Raw genomic sequence first — 14,848 nt, 5'->3', positions numbered from 1 at the left:
AAAATACACTGGCATTTCTGTGTGAAGTTTTCATGTTCTCTCCATGTTTGCGTGGGTTTCCTCCAGGTGCTCCGGTTTCCCCCACAGTCCAAAGACATGCAGTATAGTTTAATTGAATAAACTAAATTGTCTGTAGTGTATGTGTGTGATTAAGTGGATGGATGTTTCCCAGTACTGAGTTGCAGCTGGAAGGGCATCCGCTATGTAAAACATATGCTGGATAAGTTGGCAGTTCATTCCGCTGTGGCAACATTCCCTGATGAATAAAGGGACTAAGCTGAAAGAAAATTAATGAAGGAAGGAAGGAAGGAAGGAAGGAAGGAAGGAAGGAACAATGCGTGAGCTGACATCATAGCATAATGTCATTCACTTTACAAAGAAAGAAAGAAACAAAATGAGGCCTAAAAGCGTTCATTGTGTGATGAAGCCTGAAAGCAAAAATGTTTTCTTTATTTGTAAAAGATATGTTACAGTTCATGAACAGAATTGAATTGTCAAGTATAAAGATGTCAGTCATACTAAAAATCCAATCCGCTGTCAGATCAGACATGAAATTGTTCAAGTGACAGGTGATGTAGAAAAAAATATGATCATACAAACGTGGCATAAAAAGAGAATCCAACAGTTGCTTCGCAGCCATTGCCTTTTTTATTGTGTGAGCGTGTGTGTTTTGTGAGTGTGTGACAGTGTTTCCAGAAAGGCCTCATGGGAACTGCTGTCACCTCTAATCTTCAAGACCATACAAACAGCCCCAGCGCTCTGAGCAGAAACAGACAGACAGAGAAAGAAAGAGAGAAAATGAAAATATGCAAGGGTGAGCTCCAGTGGCTGAATAAGAACTTCAGATCCAATAAGGATCCTGTCATGTTCAGAACTACAAAGTGCAGTCCGCATCAGTTGAAGGATCATTTTTCCTAAGGTAACCATCATGATTAATTTAATATTTAGGTAGTTCACTCAGAGTTAAAATGTTTGTCATGGTGTACTCACAGAAAAGAAGATATTTTGAGAAATATTGTAAAGCTGTAACCACCGACTTCTATAGAATTTGTCATTTTTTCCTAGTGGTTACAATTTTTCAGCTTTCTTCAAAATATCTTCTTTGTGTTCAATAGAAGAAAGCAACTTATAAATGTTTGGTACCACTTGGTGAACTCTTCCTTTACATTTTTGTAGATGGACTGTGCAGTGCAAGGGCTGTTTTCGCTTATATCGTTTTGTTTTGTTTTATCTATTACTATTATTTTATTTTTTGCTTTTAACACCTGCTTTTTTAGTTTTGTTTTATAAAATGTATTTCTTTTCATTGAAATGTATTTTATTTTATTATTTATTTTTATTATTATGGAGCAGTGTTTCTCAACCATGTTTCTGAAGGACCACCAGCACTACATGTTTTAAATGTCTCCTTTGACTGTCACACACATTACAGGTATTTCAGTCTTTGCTAATGAGCTGATGATCAGTCAGGTGTTTTTGGTTAAGGAGACATGGAAAACATGCAGGGAGGTGGTCCTCCAGAAACGTGGTTGAGAAACACTGCTCTAGAGGGAAAGGAATGAAAGATTTGCAGCTCACAACCAAGCAGCAAACAGCATGTATGACACAAGCAAGCTATTGTCACCCAAGGGAAAATTATTTTAAATTACTTTTATTTTATTTTATTTTTATAAAATAAAATACATTGTTTTATTTTTATTTTATTTTTAAGTAATTCATTTATTCATTTTCTTAGTCCCTTTATTAATCCAGGGTCGCCACAGCGGAATGAACCGCTTACTTATCCAGCACATTTTTACGCAGCGGATGCCCTTCCAGCAGCAAACCATCTCTGGGAAACATCCACATACAGTACACTCATTCACACACACACACACACACACACACACACTCATACACTACGGACAATTTAGCCTATCCAATTGACCTGTACCGCATGTCTTTGGACAGTGGGGAAAACCAGAGCACCCGGAGGAAACCCACGCAAACGAAGGAAGAACATGTAAACTCCACACAGAAACGCCAACTGAGCCGAGGCTTAATTTTTAAGTAATTTTTAATTTAATTTGATTTTATTTTATTTTGCAGTGTAATGGGTACATCTAGGTGTATGTTCATTCAATAGAAAATAAACAAACAAACACATGCATACATACAATCTTACATACTGTACATATATACATACACACTGTGTCAGTATTTTATTTAGTTTTGTCTTTTAGGGGCGTGTCTATATTCACCCAATAAAAAATACTTTGTTTTAATATTCATGTCTTAAAATCAGTGTTTAACGTCACGTTTAGAAATCTGCATCTCTAAAGCTTCACTTTTAGTAAGATAAAGATCATCATTTTCCATCATTCGCTCACAATGAGGACCCTGCATGCTTCACTGTGCTCATCTGAAGCAGAATAGCTCATCCTAGAAGTGATTTATATCTGTGCTGGGTTTTCTCTGTAGGATTGTAAAGCATTGCCACCTGAGGAAATGTTTTATGTAGGGCCTCGGATATTTATTGTTTACATGTGTAAGTGTGTCTACATGCTACAGGCATTTTTACACTCGGCTTCAGCCCTCCTGCCTTTCACATTGTTGAAAAATGCCATTAAGCTGTCAGACTCTTAAAAATGTGTGATTATGGATCTCTCCACATGTGTGCTGAAAACAGCAGCTGCAGAACGCAATCTAAGGTTATTTTGCTACATTTTCCTCCTCAACCTGGCATTTAGAAAAAAATGGAAGTTTTATTTTATTAAACTGTAATTGAAGAGTAAGGATTAAAAGAGTTCAAATGCACTATACAAGGGAATGGTTATTATTTTATTTTATTTATATTTACTTTTATTCAAGGGTGTTGCTACTTTTACCATACACTATTAAAAATAGAGGTACAGGAGCTGTCACTGGGGCAGTACCTTTTCAAAAGATACTTATTTGTACCCAAAGAGTCCACAATGGTACCTAAAAGGTGCATATCAGTACCCAAATGTACCTAAAAAGTACTTTTGAGGGACCACTATGTACCCTTTAGGTACAGATGATAGCTCCTGTACCTTTATTTCTCAGAGTGTAGAAAGAAAAAGCTATGTTTTAATTGACTGTGGCTTTTAGATATAGTGTTTTTAACAGCCCACTGTCTTTTTATTCAGACAGTGCAACGCAATTAGCATTCCAGTCCTTGTTAGATTTAATAAAGATTTAATAAAGATATTTGTTAATTAACTTAGCAAGTTGATTTACAAGTTTCTCGTTTGTTAAAATTCGCTAAGCATTTAATTTGAAAATTTACCAGAAATGCAGAATGTTTGGTAACTATTTTCAAAGATTAATATTTATTTACACTGGAAACATTTCCAAGAACTTTTTATCCATGCATGATTTCATCGTCACCATTTTATGAAGATCTTTATTCTGTTGCAAAAATAACTAGCGGCAGGAATGTAGCTAATACAGAGGGGTTTTCTTTCGTTCACTTGTGATTTAATGAGTAGCAATGTCTGCTGGATTTTTTTCTTGTTCTTTTTTTTCCGCTGAAGTGATCAGAAGTGCTGGATCCGGTTGTACAGAAAGTAACATTTTCATTTGCACAGCTCTTTGCTCAAGAGATTTTACTAAATTAATAGCATACTGAGTTTTAATTCTGCGTATACAGTTGATGGATAATTATTAGCCATTTATTTTTGCTAGAATAAAAGTTTTTCAATAGCTTTGCCATGATTATATATTATATTTCATAGTAATTTAAAAAAAAAAATTATAGTGCTTTTACAAGAAAAAAATACAGCCTTTATTCCCTAAAGGAAAAAAAAAAACATTATAGGAAATACTGAAATGAAAGTATAAACATTTCACAGGAAGCCTAATATTTTTTGGAATATCTAGTCAATACAATGCGTGTTCAATAAAAAAAGGTCAGAAGAGGGTTTTCTTTAATGTCAAAAATATTAGTAATTTATTGGGTACAAGTGAATAATTCGATTCATGGAATTCTGGTATCCTTAATCCAGTGCAAGAGTTACATTCAGGAACAATTTTAATTTTGAGATTCCAGGTTTTATACGCAGCTGATATTAACAGGTGGAGCTTAGTGGAATTCGTCACTTGTCAATCATGCTCCAGTCCTCCGTTGGCCGCACCCATACATGCATCCACTTTTTCTAAGAAGTCTGTGCACAAGGTTAAAAGCATAAAACTTCTCAACTGCAAATATTATAAGTTCATTTTCAACCCATCTCTGCTCACACAAAGTTTAGCTGCAGAGCTCAAGTTAATTTTAGACAATCAAGCCTTTGCATTTCTATCAGCTTTATTTACTTCTGCAAAAATGCCTCATTGGTATGCAAAGCATATCACACTCAAGAGAAGAAGTTTGGTAATTATTATTATATCACCTTTATGCAATACATATACAATTGTTAATGATAATAAAAAGACAAAAATAAATAAAAAAAACATATTATATTTTTTATATTTGTAAATATACTCATAATAATATATAATAATATACAATACTGTATAATAATAATAATACAATATATATAAATACATATATGAATTGTTTCACAAATCCTTTACACTATAGTTTCTGTGTGTGTGTGTGTGTGTGTGCGTGCGTGCGTGCGTGCGTGCGTGCGTGTGTGTGTGTGTGTGTGTGTGTGTGCGTGTGTGCGTATGTGTGTGTTGTGTTGTGTTGTGTTGCTGAAACTTGGCAAAAGTGTATTTTTTAATTTTTTTATTACAATCTTATTTTATTCTTTTATATCCAAATGTCCACCTGAGTATGGCATCTGAATTACACCACCCAAATTCCAGCTTGATTTCCTCGAAAATCCTCTCTGCCATAGATTCCACTTCATTTCAATTGGTGTGTGAAGTGATAAACAGTGCAAATAATGTCCCTGAAGTGCTGTAATCTGCTTAGAGAGAGAAGATGGGTGAAGAGCGGCGTTAATTTCATCAGAAAGCTGACTGACTGGATACCGGAGCCTGACGTTTCAGTCTGCTGGAGGAAAAATGACCTTCCTCTTCACATCATTATACGCTAAAAATACTCCCACAACTCCACCTAATGAGAAAACCCCATTACACCCCACACAAAATCATGGAAACAAGTGTGTTTGCATGTGTGCAGTGGTGATCTGCGTGGATGGGGAGTAGATAACAAGATAATTATGTTTATGAATCGACAATGTGCCCGCTAAACCTTACACCACAGTTCCCACAATACACCGCCAACCGCATCTGACCCAAGGCTTCAGCTTTGCCACGGAAAAACAGAGAAGATAAATAAAAAGCTGCAAAATGTTACTTAATTCTCCCTCTTTTAATGAAATAAAGTATTTTAATTTCTGTCCGAGTGTAGAAATGGTAATTTAACAATTAAAGAAGAATTTATTTAAAAACTTACACCGATAGGATTCTGCTGTGGATGTCATCTTGTGGTCAAATGCAGAAATATGTTTGACACGCAAACTTTTACAGTGCATTATGGGAATTATCTAGCAGTTGAGTGTACATGGGTTGTACACTCGATACTTGCGGTGCATTGTGGTATTTATTGAGTATTGGTATTTTACTGACTTCAGAGCTTCCACTATGATTTTGGACACAACTACAATTAAGTGCACTATTTAAGGCTCAAGGGGCAATTTTGGATACAGCTTGTAAGTTTTAAATGCTTATATAGCTTTAAATCTGTCATTGTTTTTGAACCACACTAACATATTAGCTGCTTTCACATATACAGACCTTTCCAAAAAATTACCAGCAACGAAAATAAAGAGAAGGGGATTGTCACGGACGAAAGAGGAGAGGGTTTCTTTTGGGGAATTGAGGAAGAAAGTGAAAGTGAACAGCGGAGAGTTGAGGAGTGGGATAAAGTTTAGAAGGCGTTGATGTAAGCAGGCCCGTGCAGAGACCATCCAAGGGGCATGTGCAGGATAAATTTTTTTAATACCCCGGGGGTGAAGTAGTCACTAAATGAAGAACTTGTTGGGGTGGGGGGGTGGTTTTGGGAGGGGGAGTTGTTCCTGAAGAGCACGAGGGGTGGGGGGGATGTCACACGCAAAATGATTAGCGGGGGGTGGGGTGTCTGACGCCAGGGCACTTCAGATCAATTTTGGAGGGGCACTTTCTATCCACGACTAAAAAGGGCATGTGCACTGCACAAGTTGAGACCTATGTGTGCACGTGCTTGTGAGACATCTACTCCTGTCAATTAGTGCATTCAGTCACATTCAAATGCACGGTTGTTTATGAAAATAATAGCCTTTGAATATTTTTCCAGACATATTTAGCTGTTAGATCTTAGTCCGATAACGTTTCTATGTTCCTTCTTAATGCCAACTGTGTAAAAAATTATCAATAAAATGCCTATGATATGGTTTGTTCATCTTCAAGCTCTGCTTCAGTTTCTTGACGCGGGTGCACGTGAAGTAGCTGGTGAGCAGACATCTCCACATGCGAAAGTGTTCCTCCATATGTTTTCCTCGAAATTGTTCACAATAATTATCTATACACAGAATTTGGAATGTAGTCAAATGTGTAAACATTTAGCTGCGTTTCACACTTCTGCCTTTGGATGCATCTGGAACAAAGCTGCATGAAAGCTAAAGCTTTAAATAAAAGTGAAACCATCAACAAAAGCCAGAACCCTTCTATGTTTGCAAATGCAAGTGCAGTCGTTTAGAGGCCTTTTCTAATTAATGATGTCAGAATTTACCAGTATTTTGGAATGGATGTGCGAATGGTTTTTCCCAAAAATCAGGATTGTCCTTGCCTGAGTTATCAGTGCTTTTGTGAATTTGATTCTAGTACCCAAAAACACAAAATATATATCACTTTAAATTATTAAGAATGTACTGTAAATAAAAGTTACTTGTTTTAACTTTACAAGGTTAAAAGTTGTTGGAAAAAGGATCGGGGTCCCTTAATGCGATTAAAAAGCATAAATAAACTGGGGGGAAAAAATAAAAACATGAATCACAAAATATGGATAACGTGGATATTTTTATATGGATTTTTTTACAGTGTATGACAATTAAATAAGTGTACTATTTAAGGATCAGGGGGGCAGCTTGAAAGTTTAAGCTTTAAAATCTGTCATTGTTTTTGAAGCACACTAACATATTGATACTAGCACCCCAAAAAACTTACATTTAGATTTTAGAGGGACTTTAAATGACACAAACCTTTTTTATGTTTTCATTTACTCTTCTTTTCCTGAATAATTCAATGGCAATAAAAAATTCAGTCCGTTGCTTCAGTGTTAACAAGGAAAGCCACTCTGTGTGCATGGAGTCTTCATGTGCGCAGGATGTGATGTCGTGAGTAATTTATGACGGGACACCTTGTGGAAGCAGAAGGGGGATGTTTGGTGGTCAGTTCAGCCCGTCCCAGACAGGGCACCTGTTTCTACACCTGCAGTAAATTTGTCAACGTTTGCTCTGATATCATATTCATGAAGTTGGAAATGCGCAGTTATGAATTATGAAGGTGACAGGCCTAATTCTGTAATATTTGTAACAAGACCTAAAATTTACACCTGGCATAGCCAAAATAAAAGTGAGCAAAAGTTGGTGACTATTATGGTATAATGTAGCCATTTACTTTTAATTATTCTAACAATGAATCAGAACATGATATGTTTTAATAATTAATTTAATCTGTAATGCTTTGTTGTAAAATGCACACAAAAAAAACCTTTGCTACTTTTTTTTGGGACAACTCAATTATTATATGTTAAATTATTTTATGTAATTATGTTAAATTATTTTATGTAATTCACTTAAAGGTGCAGTATGTAAGTTGGACACTCAGTGGCTGAACTAGGTATTGCACTTTTAGATCAAAACACATTTTCACTTGGCTCCTCCTCCTCTGACGAGCGCAGGTTGGAAACGGCTTCTATTTTTTACAGGTGAACAGCAGGATAAACTATGATCTTCTCAGGTACAACTCATGTGCTTTATTTAGTGTTATATTGTAATAGTGTGAGTTTTAATGCCATTTTGCGTGACATTTATTGCCATACTACTGAAAGCAGCAGCAGATAGTTCACCTCAGATCTTGAAAATAAAATAAACTGAGTGCAGTGTAGTATTCTGTGCTTCTTAATGGCTGTATTTAAATTTCTATTTTGTTTCGTGTGGTCCAAACAGTCAAATTGCTTATCACTGCAAATCTCATCATGTTACAATGTAACTTGCTCACCCAATGTCTGCCTTTGTAATATTTATATTATTTGCTATTTAAGAACCACCTCATGTGGAACTCTGAATTTGTGTCTCATTTCAGGGCTGTGGCATGAATTAATCAAATATGCTGTTTTCCACCAAGGCAACCAGGGGTGCTAAAATATGGCTTAACTAGTGGGCGGGTTAATGGAACCAAAACAAAGACAGTTGTTCCGACACGTACAGTAACTCACATTTTCAAAGCAGAATAACTGACTTCAGCATTGTTTTTCAGATAAACAATGTAAACTTGGCATGTTTCTTAGTTATCTGCAAACATTTTATGGTATATTTATGCTTTAGAAGGGTCAAAAACTTACATACAGCACATTTAAATGTGTATAAATGATTAAGTTAACTTAATCGATTTGTGTTGGGCAACATTAAATTGTGTGGAATCTAGCATTTTTTGTAGTTCAGCTCATAATGTGCATTTGAATATGCAACATGCTAAACAATAATTCATAAATCAAAAGGGAGCCATTTAAACGTATGTAAATAAGCAGTGATGGTTTGATCACTTAAAAATTGAGGTCTGTTTCAAATTGCATAACCAAAATAAAAATTTTTTACATTTCTAAATTGCACATTTACAGTAATGTAATATGATTACTGATTTCATAATATGAAAACATTCTTTCATTTTCTTTTATTATTTTTCTTTTATTTGTTTAACTCAATAGCACGAGACCTTTAAAGAATAATAAACACGTTAAACAATTGTTTAAGTTTAACAAATTGTTAACCCCCCCCCCCCCCCCCCCCCCCCCATAATCAATAATTAGTGATGGTCACTCAAAACAGCATTTCACAGCAAAAAGTCATAATATAATCAATAAACTGTAATCAATAAAAGATTATCTGTTATCTTTTAATGAGTATTTTAAACTGTGATTTAATTACAAATATGTATTTTTGTTTATTTTTTTTAATACTCATTATATAATCCACATTACATTTAATCCGTAAGTTTCTCCCCAGCAATGGGAAAATTAAAGCCTTTCAAGAATAAAAGCCAGGTATAATTTAATGACGTCATCAACCAAAATGTTAGTTTCAGAGCCTAACTTGTTGTTTGTTAATGTGAGGAACACACACATGCGTCAATGTTTTGAAGGCTCTAAAGCTACAAGGATTTATTTAGCCCCCTTACGCACCCCAAACTTTAATTTGATTTATTGATCATTTTAAAGAGAAGATTACAGAGGCTTGAACTTTGTTTTTCTTCCTTGAGATTGGCTAACATTCTCCAGCTTTAATGGTTTCTTCAGGGTTATTGACTGATATATTATCCTCTGACTCTGAGAGGCAAGGTTTTCCGATGGTCAATTACTCCACTGCTGTGCAACAGGATAGAGAAAAGGGAAAGACAGGGGGTGAAAGTTTCTTTCACTGCTCTGCTGGTAAAAGACTGTTGTTTGTTTTTCCAACCACTGGCTGAGTTATGACCAAAATCAATTCAGAAGCAAAAGTATAATCAGTATTTGTTTGACAGGGCTATTCATCTGATTAGCAGTCATTAAAGCAAACAGACTTGTTTTTGTTTTGTTTTGTTTTGTTTTGTTTTGTTTTGTTTTGTTTTGTTTTGTTTTGTTTTGTTTTGTTTTGTTGTAATATGACATTATTATTATATTTTTATTTTTGTGTCGTTGGTGTTTCAACTTAAACAATCTTGGTTTCACTGAGGCAGACATTGACTCAAAGTTGATTCAAAGATCGATTCTAAATTAATTAATCCAGCCACAACCCATTAATGGGAATTTAATCAGTCAATATTGGACATTTAAATATGCATGCTTTTTAACTTTTCATACTGATTTTCTGATCTATGACAGTATTTATTTATGTTTTTTAACATTAGTTAGTTAAAATAAAGTTGTTGTCAGTTGAGGCCTTGAGACGAAGAACCATATTTTCACAATATTTTTCATTTGGATTGTGAACATTATTCATTCATTCATTCATTTTCTTTCTGGCTTAGTCTCTTTAATAATCCAGGGTCACCACAGCGGAATGAACCACCAACTTCCAGCACGTTTTTTACGCAGTGGATGCCCTTCCAGCCGCAACCTATCTCTGGGAAACTGTGAAAAAAAAGTTTTGTTTTTTTACACAACAGTAATCTGGTAGTGATTGCGTTGCTTTTGCTTTTTCAGGGATTGTGATCTCCTAATTGCAACAGAGAAACAATGGCAAATCTCTGTAGACTGATGGCATTTTATGCCGTTCAGTCTTATACTCTTGAAATGTCAGCAAAATCACCTGTTTTCTCATCACTTTAGACATTATGCAAGAGAATCACTCAAATGCTAGGTCTAAAGTGACGTTGGTAAATTAGTAAGGATTTTTGAGACTCTCTGTGTTATATATATATATATATATCATATATATATATCAATATATATCAATGCAAATTTCCCACTAGTCCTGTGTAAACCACAGCATATATATATATGCTGTGGTTTACACAGGACTAGTGGGAAATTTGCATTGATACAGCTTTATTATATATGGTATGTGGTTTATTTTGATAGGTTAACTGTTTTGTGATGTTTAGAGAGAGAGATAACATCACATATCAGGGGCATAGATTTGATCTTGACATTGGTGGGGACATACATTACATCCCTAGAGCGCACGCATAGAACAGCACAAATTCTCTTTCCCACTTTTAAAAACATTATTAAAGGTTTTTGTATATTATTAATACAAATAATTAATGAAGCAGATCACATAATGCAAAAGTCAATTACATATTTTTACTGCAATCAGGCTTTGAGGAGGAATGAATGTAGAGAAATATGTAGAGAGATGTGATGCAATAAAAAAAAAAGTTTGATCCCTGTTTTGTTTTTCAAAAAACATGTAGGCCAGAATCTCGTTTCAATTATTTGCAAAGCCTTGATAAGATGAACTCGTAGCGAACTTGACTTTAAATGACTTTAGGTGAAAGGTAGCTCCTTATATGTCCACATCTTGTACAGTGAGGAAAAGCTGGAAAACGTCCTTGTTTTGGCACCTCTCAAGTTCTCACATCCAAACCATACGTAACTTTAGCTGTCAGTGACAGTAGAAAAAGGCCCAGCCAGTCACACTGTCCTTATGTTTTAGAGAGAAATAAGACACAAGAAGAGAATGTGATTTAACCCTCTCTACATGTCCAGGTTACTAAGGGTTGACAGAGCATTATTATATTTTAAAGGTGATAAAGTTATAGGACATTTCAGTAACTGGTGGGGACACGTCGCTCTGCTAATGCCAGTTCTAAGCCCTTGACATATACGTTTCTTCGAATGGTTCTTTTTCCGTTTTTTGTTCTCCTCTTTGATTTTGTCTCGTATAGTTGTTCGTTGCACATACTCACTTCTTGTTAATTTACAGTGCATTAACTAATGTTAACAAGCACACATTTGAATTTCAATCATGCATTAGTAAATGTTGAACTATAATTAATTAATGATGTACAAATATACTGTATTCTTAGTTCACTGACTAATGAAGCATTGTAAAGTGTGACCATTAAAAATCCTGCATTCTCATTTCAAATATTTTTACATTTTAACTTTAACATAAAATCTTTAAATCATTTAACTTGAATCTTTAGCAAATCACAAAATGATTAGTTATAACAATTCATTGTAATGTTTTATAATTTGATTCAAATGTGAAATATTTCGGCAGTAACATGTTTATAATTATTTATAAAAGAGCAAAATATTTCCTCCATTAATGATTCAAGGCAATAACGATCAAATATATGAGCACAGGAAACTCTATAGGTGTTTCATAGGCATTTGATCTCGCACAATAAGATCTCATAATGAATGACTCCTAATTGTTAATAAATTGCCTTATAAACTTTAAATGTCAAGCGAAGGTGAGAGTTTATCTTCCTTTGCGCGACATCAGTACGCTTTGCATGAAAGCCTTGCAAATGACTATTTATCTCTTATGTGTGGCTTGTACTGTCTTGTGTATTGCATTATAGCTGTGTACGTTCAATATTTGACAGTTAATTCTTTCATAAAGGCAAACAGACTCAATTCAGCATAATTCATACAGCAGAGAGGCCTAATAAAGGTTACAAGTTACAACCTTATAATATCACATACAGCACCCTCTACTAATACTGTTACCCTTGGTAAAAATGAGAAAAGAAGACTGTGAAATAATGTCTTTATTGTTTAACCTTAAGATATTTTGTTCTAAATAAGAACATTATTTCAACGAGAGCAAACAATTGAAAAAAAGTACAATTTATAATTATTAATAATAGGGATGCCCAGATCTGATCACATGATCGGAAATTGGGTCTGATCACACAGTTTCAGATATTCTCTTACTATTTTTAACACAATAGTAGTTATGCGGTGGCACAGAGTTAGACCTCTTTTTTGACTTTACACAGAAACAGCAATGCATGCGGCATGACATTACTTTCTTAGAGAGATGCGTACATTGGTTAAATGCAGGCAAAGTAGATAACAGCAGCTTGAAGTGGAAAGCACAAGTTTGGCTGTTTCTCAATATGCATTCTTCTGCAATCTTGCGTCCATGTGTTCTCGTGTAACGCATACCTGCCAACATTCCCATTTTTCCCGGGAGTCACCGGTATTTCAGACCCATTTCCCGCCACTCTCCCGTTTTGTTGTTTCTCCCAGAAAACTCCCGAAATTTCCTCCACTTTTTGGTACATTCTGTAACACCACTAAGACACCAACTTTGGTATTGTAGCCGATTGCAGCAGCCACTCGAAACTCCGGTACAGTTGCTAACACCACAGTATGGTTATTAGCCCGGTTTGCAACTGTGAGAATTCCCCCTATACCACCCCCACCCCACAGAACTCGCTCAAGAATTTCCAGAAGTCATTACGGCTGATTTTGAAATAAGCAGATGGGAAGCGCAACATTTTATACCTGTTTCATATTAAAGTTCAGAGATATAACTTATTTATCTCAGGAGTTTCTCTAAATGAGACGGTGATAGTAAACATTCACAATTATATATAATACTAATAAAGACATAAACAACAATAAATTATTCTATGAATGCTGTAATGTTTAAATAATTTTCCGTTAAAATGCGTGAAGGTCATTTGACCATCAGAAAAAACTCATCTCTCAAAGCCCGCGTTCTCTGTTCTCGCGATCTCCCGAGTTAAAAAAAGTAGTGAAGTATGTTATTTAATAGTTGATTGTTCAAGCTACCTCACAGAAGTTAACAGAGTTATTGAATGTTAAAATATGGTGAATTAAATATAAAAATAAGGAACATCCACTCTGTTTCTTCACTTTTTTGTTCCTTTTTTATGTATAAAAAAAGGCAGATACTCAAAATCAAATGACTCGGACTGTTGAAGATCTTTCCACTATTACATAAAAATAAAAGCATGCATTGTACACCTGTGTGACTAGGAATGGGAAATTGTTCAACCATGACCTCCTGCTTCACAAGGCTATAAATATGGCAAACACAAAAACCAAACTCTCTCAGTTGTTAATCACAATGGGTAAACCAAAGGACAGAGCTGTGATTTTCAGCAAAATGTGTTGTTTTTCACAAAATGGGGGGTTATAAGAAATGGCGAAATCACTGCAAATGCCCATTTCCACCATCAGAAATTCCAGTCAGCTGGAAGTGTTATGAATCAGCTGGAAGGGGGTGTGTGTCTGTCTATCAGGTTGATGGTTTGAGTGGACAATAATCTTCAAAAATCACAATTCAAAGACTATTGAATACACAAAACATGTCACTATAGATTTGAATGGGGAGAAATGCAATGCTCAATATGTCCACTCTAGCGAAGGAAGCTTTTTCTAGTAAAACATTGATTGACATAGACTGACAGTTCTCCAGAGGAGGGGGTCGGCTCAGGCATGCAGGAATTTCAGCAATACTTGTCTCACAGAGCTGAGAGATATCTACATAAATCTTGAAGTATTTCTGTGTGGCGTTTGTATTTTCTCCCTGCTTCCTCCGAGTAGGTTTCCTCCAGGTGCTCCAGTTTACCCTACAGTCCAAAGACATGCGGCACAGGTGAACTGATAAGGCTAAATTGGCCGTAGTATGTGTGAGAATGCAAGAATGTGTGGGTGTTTCTCAGTGTTGGGTTGCGGCTGGCTGGGCATCTGCTGTGTAAAATGTAGGCTGGATAAGTTTAAGCAAAGAAGCCGAAAAGAAAATGAATGAATGAAATCTTGAAATCTCCACTTTTAGGCAAACCATCTAAACACGGAAAGAAATGTTCTCTGGTTTTGTAATCCACATGAAATTAACACAAGCTACAATCTTTCCTCACAACTTTAAATGAATTCCTGCCTCCACTATTTTAATCTAAATCACATAGACCACCATTTGAATCCCAACAAACTGAACTGGTTTTCCATTAGGGTTAAGTTCAAAATGACCTAAGAAGACCAGCTCAATGGATACAGCGTTATTGACATGATTGGATTGAGTAATACTGTGTAGCATGTAAGTTATTGATTCTTATGGTAGTTATACGGTGTAGTTCAAGCGTTCATACTTAGCTGATGATTGATAATAAAGCATGTTTAGCATGCTGTCCCGGGAGAGATCCCTGATCTCAGAATATCCTTGAGCATGGGGCT

At 35.4% G+C, this 14,848-nt stretch overlaps 1 protein-coding gene across 5 annotated transcripts in view; it reads left to right on the top strand.

The window, feature by feature from the left end:
- Positions 1-14,848, top strand: part of tsnare1 (T-SNARE Domain Containing 1) — a 488,539-nt gene that overhangs the window by 419,578 nt on the left and 54,113 nt on the right. The gene's annotated exons all lie outside the window — the stretch shown is intronic.

This window comes from Danio rerio, chromosome 16, assembly GCF_049306965.1.
Source record: "Danio rerio strain Tuebingen ecotype United States chromosome 16, GRCz12tu, whole genome shotgun sequence".
NCBI classification, from domain to species: Eukaryota; Metazoa; Chordata; class Actinopteri; order Cypriniformes; family Danionidae; genus Danio; species Danio rerio.
Note: the sequence above shows the minus strand (reverse complement) of the source record. Positions and strands in the feature narration are given on the sequence as shown.